Raw genomic sequence first — 16554 nt, 5'->3', positions numbered from 1 at the left:
TCACTCTGTAGCCCAGACTGGGCTGAATTCTCAAGAGACCCTTCTGTGGCACCATGACCGACTATATCTTTTTTTTTTTTGAGATGGAGTCTCGCTCTGTCGCCCAGGCTGAAGTGCAGTGGCCAGATCTCAGCTCACTGCAAGCTCCGCCTCCTGGGTTTATGCCATTCTCCTGCCTCAGCCTCCCGAGTAGCTGGGACTACAGTGCCCGCCACCTCGCCCAGCTAGTTTTTTGTATTTTTTAGTAGAGACAGGGTTTCACCATGTTAGCCAGGATGGTCTCGATCTCCTGACCTCGTGATCCGCCTGTCTCGGCCTCCCAAAGTGCTGGGATTACAGGCTTGAGCCACCGCGCCCGGCCTATATCTTTTTTTTATATTTTGTAGAGACAGGGCCTTACCATGTTCTTGAACTTCTGGCCTCAAGCAATCCTCCTGCCTCCCAAAATGCTGGGATTACAGGCTGCTATGCTCAGTCTCTTCCCCATTTCTTGAATCCAGCCCTTTGCTTTTCAGAGCTCTAAAGGAATTCAAGATGGTAAAGACAGGGCTTGGGAAGGATTTTCCTTTCTTGATGCATCCCAGTCCCTGGGGTGACTGCAGACATGTGGTAGTGGATAGCCGTGATTAGGCAGGGATGGAACAGACTAAGTGGGGACAGAATGGAAGGGGGAGGACATTTTGCTCGAGAGAGTCTCGCCGTCTCCTCACACCTCCTAAAGTCTTGTCTACACCAGGAATTCTTGAGAAGTTTCATCAATTTCCGTCACATTTTCAAACTGTAGTTCCCCAATGGGAGGCTGTCACTGAGGAAGTTTAGAGCCATTCGTCACAATAATAAACTCAGGAAAAGCTTTGAAGTTGGGTGCACACACATGAAAGAACATTAAGAAGAAAACCCTGCTGGGTGGGAACAATGGTCCTTCCCACCCAGACTGCCTCCAACCCTGCTTGCTTTGTGCTCTGAGAATTTTTTTTGTTTCTTTTTCTGATGATCTGATTATCAATTTTTTTTTTCTGATTAACATGTTTTACTTGAGAACATCATAGAAGTTCAAAAACTATATAAAAATAAAATCAAAACTGCCATTGTCCCACCCCTCAGATAATCCTCTGGAACACTCCCTGTGGTCTCTTTACTATGCGTAATCGTGAGTGCAAGTGGTGGTATGTATCTTAATGAAATTGTGATTGTGATTAAGATGGAAAATCTTAAATTTTAAAGCATTATTACATTGTGAGCGTTTCTCTAGGTCCCTAAATATTATTTCAGACCATTCTTTTGACTGAGCTTAGCTTTTTACCTGTCTAGATCCAGTTTTGCTGCGTTTCACTTCCTCATCCACCCATTCTCACAGGAGATCCAGCAGCTGACCCTGACAGCAAACAAGCCCATCGGATGACCAGTGTTGACGTGAGCATGAGTCTTGTCACCCAAGAGTCTTCTAACTCCCTGCTTACTCCCTGCTCATTTCTGCTCTAACATGAGTCTTGTCACCCAAGAGCCTTTCTAGTTCCCTACTCACTTCTGCTGGGGTGCATGGAGACCCCATCCCCACGGACCTCTCTCTACCCTGCTCATTCCTTAACCTGACCAAATAAGCATCTGTGTTGACCATGTTCCCTGCCACCACCTGCTTGAATTTCTTGGGCTTACGATGTTTGCTTATGTTGTTTTCCTGAGGACCCAAGATCTCCCTGCTATGATTTGCAAAAGCTTCAAGCATACCCTTTAAGGCCTCTCAAGGGCCACAGCTCAGAGATACACTGCTGAAGAAATAAAGAATGACCTGGGGACAGGCATGACTCATGACGGTCACTGTGCTGAGGCAGAGGGACCATTCCCTAACCCATCTCACACAGGTAACACCAAGTCCTCTATAATTTGGAAGTCACAGGGGTTTGTACACAAGCTGGAGACTTCCTTTGTTGGCTCCAGCCAGCTCTGGTTGAGATAAATGAATATGAACAGAACGTGAGAGCAGGTCCGCAACCCCTGGGCCATGGACTGGTCCCATTAGGAACCAGCAGGAGATGAGCAGAGGACGAGCGAGCATTACCACTTGTGCTCCACCTCCTGTCAGATCAGTGGCCCCATTAGATTCTCATAGGAGCACGAACCCTATTGTGAACTGCACATGCGAGGGATTTAGGTTGTGCACTTCTTATGAGAATCTAATGCCTGATGATCTGTCACTGTCTCCCATCACCTTTAGATGGGACTATCTAGTTGCAGGAAAACAAGCTCAGGGCTCCCACTGATTCTACGTTACGGTGAGTTATATAATTATTTCATTATATTAATATATTACAATGTAATAATAATAGAAATAAAGTGCACAATAAAGGCAATGTGCTTGAATCATCCTAAAACCATCCCCCCACCTGCCCAGTCCATGGAAAAACTGTCTTCCATGAAACTGGTCTCTGATGCCAAAAAGGCTGGATACTGCTGGATAAGAGGGTCTGGGTGTCGTCACCAGCCTTGGGACCAACACTGGACCTGCCAGGTAACTCTGGGGAAGTCTGAACTTATAACTTCACCTTGCAGTGGGCACAACACCAGCTTCTTTACTAAGGCATTTGGAAGAGGAAATGGAGTTGCTTATGTAAATCACATGCTACCCCATCAGGCACACAGCATGTGTTCAATAAATGGCCATTGTATTTGCATTATTTCTATTAACAATGTAAATCACAAGACAATGTCAAAAGAAAGTCCAGTTGGAGTAGAACACAGAGGAGAGAAAGATGGTAAAAAGATTCCACAAACAGCCAAATGTGGTGGCTCATGCCTATAATCCTAGCACTTTGGAAGGCGGGAGAAGTGCTTGAGCCCGGGGATTCAATGCTGCAGTGAGCTGTTACCATGCCACTGCACTCCAGCCTGGGCAACAGAGTGAGATCCCATCTCTAAATTAATTAACTAATTTAAAGAGTTTTTTTTTTAAAAGGCATCATGAAGGGAGAGGAAAGGAATTCACCCTGGAAGGAAGACTGAAATTTTAACAGAGAAGGGAAAGAGGGACATCCCGGCAGAAAGGAACAGCAAGAGGAGAGGCATGGAAGCTGCGAGGCACTGTGTTCCTGAAACAGTACACGGTCTACGACAGAGTAGCTGGGGTGTGAGGGATCTATAAAGGGAGTTGTAAGCAGCAGAGCTAGAAGTGGAGGCCAAAGCCAGGGAGGAGAGCCCTGGAGGTCGTAATAAGGAGACTGGGTTTACCACTTGGGTAATAGGGAGCCTTTGTAAGTGCTGGAGCCAAGAGGTGCCATGATCAGAAATGTGCTGCTGTAAACGTCACCACTGGATTCATATTCTTGTCTTTTCTAAGTAATTTTGCATTGTTTTCAGATTCAAATGTGCCTTAAGAAAAAGTTGGCCAGGTGCAGTGGCTCACGCCTGTAATCCCAGTACTTTGGGAGGCCAAGACAGGTGGATAACCTGAGGTCAGGAGTTCAAGATCAGCCTGGCCAACATGGTAAAACCCCGTCTCTACTAAAAAAAAAAAAAACAAAAAAAATTAGCTGGGTGTGGTGGTGGGTACCTGTAATCCCAGCTACTTGGGAGGCTGAGACAGAAGAATCGCTTGAATCTGGGAGGCAGAGGTTGCAGTGAGCCGAGATCATGCCACTGCACTCCAGTCTGGGCAACAGAGTGAGACTCCATCTCAAAAAAAAAAAAAAAAAGGCAGTCACAGACATGTTGTCACAAAGTTCAACCGCTTATGTCGTGTTCTCAGGGGTTTTATACACAACGCAGCCTCTGCCATCCACAGCCCAGCAGCCCCACTGGAGCCTCCCCGTGCTCCCACCTCACATCTAATATAACAGCTGGGCACTCAGGGAGTCTCATGGGTCATCCTAGAAGATGAATAAAGCTTGGTTTCTGTGTTTGGCCTTAGCGCTGCCATGTGGGATGTGATGATACAGTTAGTTAGCAAGAAACCACAGGAACAAAAGCAATGTGATAGAACCTAGAGAAAGTGAGTCCTTCTGTGGATGGCAACTGAATGCCACAGGTTGTGCAATGCCCACCCCGAGCAAACCTGGAGGCCCTGGGTTTTGACTGAGCCCCATCACCAAGGGTCACGCTTCAGATTCCTGCTCTGTAAACAGGGACTCTGGTTCCTATGCCCAAGGAGACAGAGCTTGTCAAAAATACCAAAGTGTGGGAAATGTGGTTCTCACTGCTTTTCACAAGAACAGTTTCCAGAAAGTGCTGTGTGACCAGAACCAATGACCCTGATGCATCAGCGATGGTCAGAGGAACATGGTTTTGCATCCTTGATAAAGAAGGGAACCAAAGTTGAACAACCTGCAGTATCTCAGCTTTATAAGGAGGTTGGTGAATCAGGAAGAGCATGGAGTTGAAGGCCAGAAGGGAGAAAATAAATGTACAAAGTCCTCACAGCCCTCATTTCAGAATGGCAGACAGAGGTCCATGTTCACGGAGCCTCCGCCCACTGCCCGTCTCTGTCTCTCTCTCTCTCTCTCTGTCTCTCTCTCAGACACACACACACACGCCCATACGTGCACACACACATGCATGCAGGCACACCACTCCCCCATGCTTTCTATGCTATAATGGGACCCTGCCATACTAAACCAGTTCATTGTCTGAAATGGAGGCTGCTTTGGTTAAAACAATGACTTCAGCACCATGTGTCCTTGTTCTTTAAAATGTGGCTTCCATGCTGGGTGTGGTGGCTCATGCTTATAACCTCAGCACTTTGGGAGGCCGAGGCAGGCAGATCATTTGAGCTCAGGAGTTTGAGACCAGCCTGGCCAACATGGTAAAACCCTGTTGTCCCTACAAAAAATACAAAAATGAGTCGGGTGTGGTGGCATGTGCCTGTAGTCTTAGCTGCTTGGGAGGTTGGGGTGGGAGAATCACTTGAGCCTGGGATGCGGAGGCTGCAGTGAGCCAAGATTATGCCACTGCACTCCAGCCTGGGAGTCAGAGTGAGACCCTGTCTCAAAAAAAAAAAAAGAAAGAAAGAAAAAGTGTGTCTTCTAGACAAGCAGCACGGGGACTCCTTGAGAGGAATTCAGAATTTCAGGCCCTACCCCAGACCGGCAGAATCAGCGGGAATTTTAACCAGATTCACAGAATGATTCTCTCGCACATTAAAGTTTGAGAAGCACTAACCTACATCTATAGAGAAAATAAAATATCTGGATGCATTGAGATTTTGCTATTCTATCTGGGCCTACTTAATGTGTACTCATGTATAGGGAAACCACTTTAAAAGTACGAAAGCCCTCAGTGAGGAAGAGGCAAACTAGAGAGACACAGTCGATTAGTGCTTGCCCTGGGCTGGGGGTGAGGTGAGGAAAACAGGAATGCTTGCTAATGAGAATGGGTTTCTTTTTGGGGTGATGAAAATGTTCTAAACTTGATTGTGGGGAAGGTCACAATATACTAAATTGCGAATATACTAAAAACATAGGTAAATTGTATGGTATGTGAACTGCATTTCAATAAAGCTTGAAAAAATTTAAAACCACTCAGAAGCCCTAGAAATAGCAAACTGAAAACTTGTGACTGTAAAAGAGACCAACTGTAGAGCCAGATCTTAAGGATGCATTAAAGGCCATCTCATCTTTTCATAACTTCATACATAATAAATATCAATAACTTATTTTTTCTCTAAAACAATATAGGACATTTTAGCCCTCTAATAAGTGACTGCTCTGCTGTCCTGGATGGGTGAAATTTTATCAGGGGAACGTTAAGGAGCAGAGTTTCTTTCAACAGAGGCACTGGGCCAGGCACGGTGGCTCACACCTGTAATCCCAGCACTTTGGGAGGATGCAGCAGCACGATCACTTGAGCCCAGAAGTTTGAGACCAGCCTGGTCAACACAGTGACTCCCCATCTCTACAAAAAAAAAAAAAAAAAAAAAGTCGGGTATGGTGTCACTTGCCTGTAGTTCCAGCTAATTGGGAGGCTAAGGTGGGAGGATCACTTAAGTGGGAGGTCGAGGCTGTAGGGAGCCATGATCTCTCCACTGCACTCCAGGCTGAGTCACACAGCAAGACCCCGCTGCAAAAAAAACAAAACAAAAGACACAAAGAGGCACTCAATGGTCACTGGCTCCTAGAACCAGGTAACTAGGGTTTGTATCCTGGACTCTCTGATTTAGGCCCCCTGCTCTGACCCTCCTCCAGCCATGTCCCTTCCTATGAAGCAAGAAAAGACTCTCAATTCTCTAGACCATTCATTGGCAATCCCAGCATTTCCTACCCAAACGCCTGAACGTGCATCCCAGGCCTGCACAGGTCTCCGCCCCAGGTCTACCCTCCCTGGGGTGGAGGACGGCACAGATGTGCACTACCCTAGACTGGAGGCCTGGTCGAGGATGGCTGTTCATGCAGGAACACAGACCCAGACAGAGTCCTTCTGTAGTCCTAGACAGTAGACAGGCTGCCTCCCTCACTTTGCTATTTATTTATTTCTTTTTAATGTTTAAAATCTCTAGGCCAAGAATTCTAAATCTGAATCTAACTTTTCAGGCCACATGAAGACACAGACGGGAAGACAGGAGGTTAAAACATTATATTTAATGGTTTGTTAGTTTAACAAATAACTTTTAAATATTTATGGAATCTCAATCTACATTTGTGTGTTTACCTTAAAAGCTTGCAACTTTAGAGGTCGCGTGATTGATTTTTTCCTTCTACATCTGTCAGGTAATAAGGGAGTATTTCTCGTCTTCTCTGGAACATGCTATATTTTATAGGCAAATATTAATGCATAGGCCTTATGCATTAAAGGCCATCTCATCTTTTCATAACATCATACACAATAAATACAAAGAATTTATTTTGGCTCCAAAACAATATAGGAAGTTTTAAGACAAGAAACAACTTAAATTTGTTTACTTTCATGTATGCCTCATATTTGCAAAACATGGTAGTTAAAAAAATAATAAAACAGGAAATGAACAATAAAAAACCACTGAATATTTTACAACGTTAATAAAGTTTAAGGCTCCTCCTGGCCTACTTTTCTCCTTATGAAGGATGGAAAAGCAAATCCTCTAGACAAAAATGCAAGGCTCTGGAGATTTTGTTTTCTTTTTTTTAAATAACAGAAACAGCTTAAATGGAACTTGGGGAGGGTAGGGCTTAATGAGTTTAACCATGAGAGTTTAGAGTCTTTCATGGCGCTTTGACGCTTCTTAACAAATAGTTCAGGGACATAATCCTAGAAAGGGTGATTTTGTTACTGTTGTCACATGTAACCCATAAGTGCAGAAGGAGAGATAACCTTACTTTATTGCCCTCTTAAAATATTCTGCTTTGGGAATTATTTTTATTTGTTGTGAGTTGTGAAACTGGGGCTGAGGTCACCACTAGCCTTTGCCTTCCATGAGCATATGGATGTCACCCACGTGTTGACAACCGGGTTAACTCCCACTCAGATCCTATTCTACCCCAGAAGATGCTCAGAATCTGCCATCCATCCTTTATTTTTATTTTTATTATTTTTTATTTTTTTTGAGACAGAGTCTCACTCTGTCGCCCAGGCTGGAGTGCAGTGGTGTGATCTCGGTGCACTGCAACCTCCGTCTCCCGGGCTCATGCCATTCTCCTGCCTCAGCCTCCTGAGCAGCTGGGACTACAGGTGCCCGCCACCATGCCCGGCTAATTTTTTTGTATTTTTAGTAGAGACGGGGTTTCACGATGTTCGCCAGGATGGTCTCGATCTCCTGACCTTGTGATCCGCCTGCCTCGGCCTCCCAAAGTGCTGGGATTATAGACGTGAGCCACCGTGCCCAGTCACCATCCATCCTTTGTGCCTCTTGTCATCTAGATTCCTTGTGGGAACTCTCCAGCTTTTTCTTTGTACTGAGGATTAGGTATAAATACCATAAATATGCTTCAACATTTCAATGATTTTAGACACTGGGGAGGTAGGAGAGTTGGGGAAAACGACCTCAGATAAGACTATGAATTTGTAAGTTGCCATAAAGCTGTGCTATTCAATATGGCATCCATCTGTGGCTGTTTAAATTTAGTGCAATAAAAGATCCAGTCCCTCAACAGTACCAGTTGCATTTCAAGTGCTCAATAGCCACGTGAGGCTGGTGGCTCCCAATATGGACAGTGCAATACAGAACATATCCATCATCACACAAAATTTCCATTAGATGTGTAGACTGGGAGGGCCTGAGTGTTTTCTCCATCATCCCAGTCAAGCTTTCTTTTACTTACTCTAGGATCAGTGCTATGATTTCCTATACCGTCACTTTTTTTGCAAATTAAAGCAATTTATTATTCAATTCTGAAAGCAGATAATAGTGATAGTTGCACAGCTTTGTGAATGTACTAAAAACCTCTGAGTTGTGTACCTTTATGTATTTATGTATGTATGTATGTATTTATTTATTTTAGAGACAGGGTCTTGCTCTATTGCCCAGACTGGAGTGCAGTGGCACAGTCATAGCTCACCACAGCCTCAAACTCCTGGGCTCAAGCAATCCTCCCACCTTAGCCTCCCAAGTTGCTAGGACTATAGACACATGTCACCACGCCCAGGGAATATTTTTTAATTTTTAAAAACTTTTGTAGAAACAGGGTCTCGCTCTGTTGCCCAGACTGGAGCACAGTGGTTCAATCATAGCTCACTGAAGCATCAAACTCCTGGGCTTCCAAAGCGTTAGGATTACAGGCATGAACAACTGCGCCTAGCTGAGCTGTATATTTTAAAAGAGTAAACTTCACAGTATATAAGTTATATCCCAAGTTAAGAAAATAAAGCCTAATTAGTCAAATATCAAGTAATAATTTTATAACCACCTTGTCAGGTATCGTACAGAGCAGCCCAAATGGTCTTATTCAAATGAAAATCAAGAACCAATTCATTTCTGAAAACAATCTCTATCCTCCAATGGCTCCCAATCATGCTCAGAATAAAGTCCCAATGCACAGCCATGGTCAAGGACTGAGATCTGACCTCTGCTCCTCTCTCCTGCCTCCCTGCTTCTCCTTTTTTATGTTCCAGCCACTCTGGCCTTTGCTTACTGCCTCTCACTCGAGCATGTCTTGCACATTCCGGTCTCCCAAGCTTTGTCCTAAGCATGCTCTCCTCCTGGTTGACTCCTTCACATCTCTGAGATTCTATCTCCCCCACATGTCTCCGTTCAGAGATGCCCTCTCTGGTCCTCACCTCCCTGACTCCACGTCATGACCCTGTTCTATCTTCTTCACAGCTTGTAGCCCATCTGAAATTCTCTTACACTTTTTTTTTTAGAGATTGGAGTGGCGGGGGTCTCACTATGTTGTCCAGGCTGGTCTTGAACTCTTGGGGTCAAGCAATCCTCCCGCCTCCACCTGCCGAGTAGCTGGGATTACAGGTGTAGGCCACCATGCCCAGCCTAATTCTCTTACTCTTGTACCTGTTAGTATTTTTCATCTAATCTAGACTTCAAGCTCCTTGAAGGCAAGGACCCTGAGGACCTTGTTCCTGCAGAATTCCTGTCATCAGCACAATGGCTGTTGTTCTGTCCACCGCGCAGTAAGCATTCAACAAATGCTTGTTGTCTGAAGAGACAGAGAAGTAAAAGCGGAGCCTGCCATTAGCACACACTCTGGTTAGAAAGTAGCCATCTACGGGTTCTTCATGACACCCAAGGAAAATACACATACCTGGACTCCACTCCTAGAGCCTGATTTACTAGAGCTGGAGTAAGGTCCAAATTGGCCTGTTTTTTAACAGCTCCACTGTTTGGTCCAATTGCCTCATTTTCAGAGGAGGGAAAGAGACTCACACGTGCCTGAGTTTTCAGCTAGTCAAGCAGAAGGCTGCTTGTCAAGTCTAAGAAGCTCAGCTATCCAGGCACGAGTCTATGTGTGTTTCTGGTCCCCCATTACACTGTATCTGTGAAATCCCTGTGGTTCACACTAAGGAAAATCGATTTTGACCCATAAGTCTGAAAGGGACTTTCATAACAGATCACTTCAGAATTTATCACAAGATAGAGTCAAGTTATTCCTGAACTTACTCCTTCTTCACCCAAGCTCTCCTATTATGGTATTGAGGTTTTCACCTTGGCAGAGTTGTAAGCACATTTTACCTTGGATGCTTTTCTCCAAAGTCAAATCCAGACAGAAGATATAAAACACTGATGGCGGAGCTTGCAGTGAGCCGAGATCGCGCCACTGCACTCCAGCCTGGGCGACTAAGCGAGACTCTGTCTCAAAAAAAAAAAAAAAAAAAAAAAAAAAACACTGAACATCAGCAATGGGAACAGCATCTCTCAAGAGCTCCCCTGAGTCATGTTTTCCGTTATCTTTTTGAGAAAGATAAAAACCACTAGGTTCTCCTCTCTTTATCTTCAGATGCTGGCAGGTTAGAGAGAAAATTTTCTGATTTGTATTGGCAAAAAAAATCATGAGTAAACATGCTTCAATTTTTGAAGGATTCCAAAGGACCTCCTTGCTAGAGAGGAAAATTAAATGGTAATTGTTAACAAAAGAAAAAGATTACAAAATGCATCTACGCTTTCGGAAATAAACCAAATGTTCTCTAGCACACTTATCAAAAGAGGCAGGTCAGCACCATGGTTAAGAACTTGGGTTTCCGGGAGGCGGAGCTTGCAGTGAGCTGAGATTTCGGCCACTGCACTCCAGCCCGGGCGACAGAGGGAGACTCCGTCTCAAAAAATAATAATAATAAATAATAAATAAAATAATAAAAAAAAAGAACCTGGGTTTCAATCCTTGCTTTACCATTCACTAGCTGTGTGGCCCGGGACAAGTGAGTTAATCTCGCTGTGCCTCAATTTCCTCAACTATAGAATATAAAATACAGTTGACCCCTGAACAATGCACGGGTTAGGGGTGCTGACCCCTGTGCAGTCAAAACTCTGCATATAACTTTTGGCTCCCTAAAAGCTTTACTACTAATAGCCCACTGTTAACTGGAAGCATTACTTACAACATAAACAGTCAATCAACACATATTTTATATGTTCTATGCATTATATACTATCTTCTTATAATAAAGTAAGCTAGAGAAAAGAAAATGTTATTAAGAAAATCATAAGGAAAATATATTTAATATTGATTAGGTGAAAGTAGATCATCACATTTTTTTCCTTGTCTTCATGTTGAGGAGGCTGAGGAGAAGGAAGAAGAGGAGGGGCTGGTTTTGCTGTCTCGGGGTGGCAGAGGTGGAGAAAATCTGTTATTGACATTTTGCTGGACTGAGCTGGTTGCCTCCTGTTATTGTGGAGCTGATATACTTCATCCCAACTTCTTGATACTTTCACTTCTGGAGGTCATATTTCTCTAAGACCTTCCAGGAAAAAGTCTTAATGCCGCCTTAGCCATTTTTTCCAGTCCAGCTCTTAAATTTTTTACTTCTCTTCCCCAGTAATAACATGAGTATGGATCCAGCTTGTCCCCAAAGCCTGCCTTGCTTCGAAGCATCTGATTGTAAAGAATCTTCACTTATGCCTGTGATTTGTGGGCCTGAAGAAAACTATCCATCCTTGCAAATGTCTCCCGCTGAGATGCCTCACACGGAGACCGTCTCTCCTCTTCCTTCCTCCATGGATCTGCTTATTCAGGAGAGCTCTGATTCTCCCACCAGTCCCAAAGGCAAACAACCCACTGCTGCAGAGAATAGTGCCCCCAAAAAGGAAGACAAGGTCCCAGTCAAGAAACAGAAGACCAGAACTTTGTTCTCTTCCACCCAGCTGTTTGTACCCATTGATAGATTTCAGAGACAGAAATACCTCAGCCTTCAGCAGATGCAAGAACTTTCCAATATCCTGAACCTGAGCTATAAACAGGTGAAGACCTGGTTCCAGAACCAGAGAATGAAATCTAAGAGGTGGCAGAAAAACAACTGGCCACAGAATAGCAATGGTGTGTATGACTCAGGCCTCAGCACCTACCTACCCCAGCCTCTACTCTTCCTACCACCGGGAATGCCTGGTGAACACGACTGGGAATCTTCCAGTCTGGAACAACCAGATCTGGAGCAATTCAAGCTGGAGCAATCAGAGCCTGAACATCCAGTCCTGGGGCAACCACTCCTGGAACACTCAGACCTGGTGCACCCAGTTCTAGAACAATCAGGCTTGCAACAGTCCCTTCTATAACTGTGGAGAGGAATCTCTGCAGTCCTGCATGCAGTTCCAGTCAAATTCTCCTGCCAGTTTGCCTTGGAAACTGCTTGGGAAAGCCATAATGTAATAAAGCAGACAACTAGGTATTTTAGTACTCTATAAACCATGGATTTATTCCTAAACTACTCCATGAACATGCAACCTGAAGATGTGTGAAGGTGAGCGAAATTGATATTACTCAATTTGACTCTGGGCACTGACTGAATCCTTCCTCTCCCCTCCTCCCCTCCCTCATAGGATTTTTCTTTTTTGGAAACCACATGTTCTGGTTTCCATTATGCCTATCCAGTCAATTTGATGGAGGGTGGGGTTTGGCTGGAGCCTAATCAGAGAGGTTTCTTTCTTTTTTCCTATTGGATCTTCCTGGAGGAAAGACATTTTAATAACCTTGGCTGCTAAGGACAACATGATAGAAGCTGTCTCTGGCTATAGATAAGTAGATCTAATACCAGTCTGGATATCTTTAGGGTTTAGAATCTAACCTCAAGAATAAGAAATAAAAGTACAAATTTATGTGAACAAAAAAGAAAATCTGTTATTAGTGATCCCACACAGTTCAGATCCATGTTGCTCAAGGGTCAACTGTACTTATTTTACAGAGCTGTGAAAATTAAATGCATCGATGCATGAGAAGCATTTAGACAGTGCCTGACATACAGAAAGTACTGAGTAAATAAAAGTCCTTGATGATAGTAATAATGATGACTCCACCCATCAGCATTAAACAACTGCTAGGCAGTGAGTTTCCATGTATCTCTGCTACCAGGCTCAGTAAACATGAAAAAATATTTTTAAATTTATAGATCTTTTCCCTTCTCTTCCTTCCTCTGATTAAGAGTTTGACATTTATCTTTCTTTACTTTTAGTCCCTTTGCATTGCCATCAATCTACAAACCGAGGCACAAAGCTGTGGGGAGCCTGTGGTCAGTGGGAAAGTCTAGCAAGCGTCGGATACAAGGAAGGCTAGCTGGAGATGGCTGTGCCTCACAACATAGCCCAGGGCTCAGCACATCAGTCCTTCAGACATCTGCTCTGCAGTTTCTCAGTCAGCCACACAGAGCGTGTAGGGTTTAGGTGCTTTGGGCACATAAAAATAATTCTGTACACACTTATGAGACCAAAGAGGCAGCTGGAGTGTCTCATGTGTGGTCACATACTTTCTAAATGATTAATATGACTTTCAAAGTATTCGCCATCAGTGGGGTGAGAAGTAGATTATATTCACCTGCCCTTTTTTAGGTCACATGAAGAAACTAAGCTAATCATTTTACAGAGCACTTTTTTCCCTTCAAAATATTATCTCCAGATGATTGATTTCATAGGAACTTTGAAAATGGTTTCTGCAAAGTTTGGTTTTAGTGGGGAGTTTTGTTTGGTTAAGTCTCTGATTATAGTTTTTTTTCCTCTCTTTTTGTATGGTTTTTATTCATTTGCTACTTTTCATTAAAAGCAAAGAAATGGGGGAAGAGAATGTTGGAATTCCAGTTAATTAAGACAATAAAAATGCATTATCCATTTGGTCAAAATAAATTTTCTATATTATGAAGGAAATTCACAAAGAGGTTGCAGTTTATAAACCAATATGAAGTCAACATTAAATAGTTAAAAAAGAAGAAAATAAAAAGAAACCCATTACCCTATTCATCCAGAGAGCTCTTGGAACTAAAGAAATGCTTTCATTGGAGTTTGAGTTCTAGGATGCATGGGAAAGCCAGTGAGAAAAGTGAGGCTCTCTTCCTGTCCTTCTCTCAAACGTGACAAAGGCTTGGTACCAACCCCCTTTTCAAACCTCAGGATTTGGTCTGGGAGTAGCAGGGAAGATGTGGCATCTGAGGTGGAACCTCCCCTCCAGGTTCCCATTAGGTCGTCTGCCAGCTGTGTCTCCCTCAATGCACTTTTTTGTTCAAGAGAATGCACCATCAGTAAGCAATCCGATTCACACCTGAATCACTGCAGTTGCGGATCCGGGAAGAAACTGATCTTACTGCTTTTGGAGGTGGAGTGTGTCTACCTGCCTCAGAATAACAACTGTTTCACCCTCAGCTATGTCCAGTTGATTTCTGCAATGATATCAATAGAAACTAACTATATCTGTAGAAAATGATAGCCTATAACTAATTGATGGAAAGACAAAAGAAGAGAAAGATGATTATCTGAAAAATTTCCACAAATGGCTATGCTGCTGCTAAAAGGAACTTCAACAATGTTAAAGCCATTAGTCCCTGGAAGGGCAGACTCTTTAAGCTGCTTGGTGCAAATGAGAAGATGGATGTTACTCAGGCAATGGCTGATGTCACCTCCATCTGCCAGGCACGGTCTGCTAGTAAATAACGTGGGGTGCCAGAACAGTGAGTGAGTGCTTTCTTCGTCTCAGAGGAGGCAGAAATGTTTGATGCTGCAGGACAGAACACAGTCTGTATTTCAGATTCTAGTTTCGCTAAGTGGATGATTCCTTTTAGATTGAAGCACATGAAATTGACAATATTTGATTATTGTCGATACATAAAAATGTCAATTTCTTATGGTTCAGCTCATAAATGTAAATATATAGGTTTTCCATTTTAAAAGACAAATTCTGCCACCTCAAACCCGTGTCTGAACTTGGAGAGATGCTCATTCCCCTACTTGCTAGAAGGGCCAACAGACCAAGGTGACCTCACAGATCAGAGGTCACAAACAAGCGCCGTGCACATGGAATTATGACCCACAGATCTGTGTTCGCCTTGGTACGTACATAACTGGCTCTTAAAACGTTAGTTGCCAGAATTTTAAAACTCCCCAGATTTCATACCGCTCTTGAAAATCAGCTTGGCAACAGTGTGCATTCCCACAGGCCTTGTGATAAGAATTGGCTAACACGGTGAAACCCCGTCTCTACCAAAAATACAAAAATACAAAAAATTAGCTGGGCATGGTGGCGGGTGCCTATAGTCCCAACTACTTCGGAGGCTGAGGCAGGAGAATCACTTAAACTCAGGAGGCGGAGGTTGCAGTGGTTGCACCACTGCACTCCAGCTTGGGTGACAGAGCAAGACTTCATCTCAAAAAAAAAAAGAAAAAGAATTGGCTGACCAGAGTAAAGCCTGTGTCCTTAGGATGGGGCACGTGTTCTCCAAGTTCATCAAACTTGTACACCTGACCATTTTTGTTTTTCACCTGGCCCAGGTGGTCTTTTCAGTCCTAGGTTAACTAAATGAATTTGTGTTTGTGTGTCCTCACCCAAAATGCCGAAGCCTGCAATCAAAATGTCAAAAAGTGGATGATGTTCTGACCAGTTCACTGTGATCCCTTTTCCCTTCTCCACATAGCAGCCCCGCCCCCAATGTCTTAGAGAAGATTCATTTGGTTACAAGGACCAGATGGGTAGAAAGGGAGAGAGACAAGACAGAACGCACAGTGGGATCTGTAGTAACCTCGCAAACAAGAACATGTTTTCGGAATCTCCACAGATGGGAATTCTACAACCTCTCTCTGTAATCCAGTCCTAATGTTGAGCAACCTTCACGGTCAGGAAATTCTGCCATAAATAACCCAAATCCTTCATGCAGCTTAAACCCATTTCCTCTTACTCGCTGCTCACTGGAGATGGGGAACAGCTGGTCACCATTCTCTGTACCAAGTCCTTTGTCAACTGGATGATTGGATTCTGGCTCTGGACTGCTGTCATAATTAGGAGCCTGACCGGTTCCATATTGTGCTGTCTGCAAAAGCATGTAAAATGGGAAGATAAAATTTCGAGCATGCTGTGCTTCAGAAATATGCCATCGGGGGAACACAGTGCCTTATCATGTCGCCAGGCTGTTCACAATTTATAAACTTGTGAATGTGAGATTTCTGCATGGAAAAACATGTCTTTCTGAGGCTAGCTCTGCAATGTGAGCATAACAGAAAATAATGCAAAGAGTTTCTAAATGCTACCAACAAAAATAACACAGTGTTTATTAAGCATTTCCTGTGCTCCCATTATCTGCCTTATATCACATGCTCTTCACTACAACACAGTAGAAACTTTGCAGGTGGGAAACTCAGTCCCATAGAGGTTACCTTGCCCATGTTTATGCACCAACGAGTGGGAGAGTAAGTGTGCAAACCCAATCAGTCAGACTCCAGAGCCTGTGCTCTTTTCAACCATCCCTCCAGCTTGCACACAAAGCAGGTGCTGGTATGTCCCACATGGCTCATGGCATCGTGGGGTACAGTCCTTTTGTCTGAACAACAACACTTCGCCAGCAGAGACCAAGAAGTCATGGTAAAAATCATGCATTGAGTGTTCCTGACGTAGAGCAAAGATAAAACTCCAAAGAGCTTTATGGTACATAAAGCTTGAATTCTTCTCACCGAGTCCCATGAGAGACTCCAGCTCTCCACTTAGATGCAGACACTAAATGTTTCCCCAGTTCCCAGCTGCA

The 16554-nt window shown here is 43.8% G+C and overlaps 1 protein-coding gene and 1 pseudogene across 2 annotated transcripts in view; one reads left to right on the top strand and one right to left on the bottom strand.

The window, feature by feature from the left end:
* Nucleotides 1-16554, bottom strand: part of SGPP2 (sphingosine-1-phosphate phosphatase 2) — a 135161-nt gene that overhangs the window by 96625 nt on the left and 21982 nt on the right. The window lies entirely within an intron of this gene.
* LOC112636113 lies at nucleotides 11393-12301 on the top strand (annotated as a pseudogene).

This window comes from Theropithecus gelada, chromosome 12 (genome assembly GCF_003255815.1).
Source record: "Theropithecus gelada isolate Dixy chromosome 12, Tgel_1.0, whole genome shotgun sequence".
NCBI lineage: Eukaryota > Metazoa > Chordata > Mammalia > Primates > Cercopithecidae > Theropithecus > Theropithecus gelada.
Note: the sequence above shows the minus strand (reverse complement) of the source record. Positions and strands in the feature narration are given on the sequence as shown.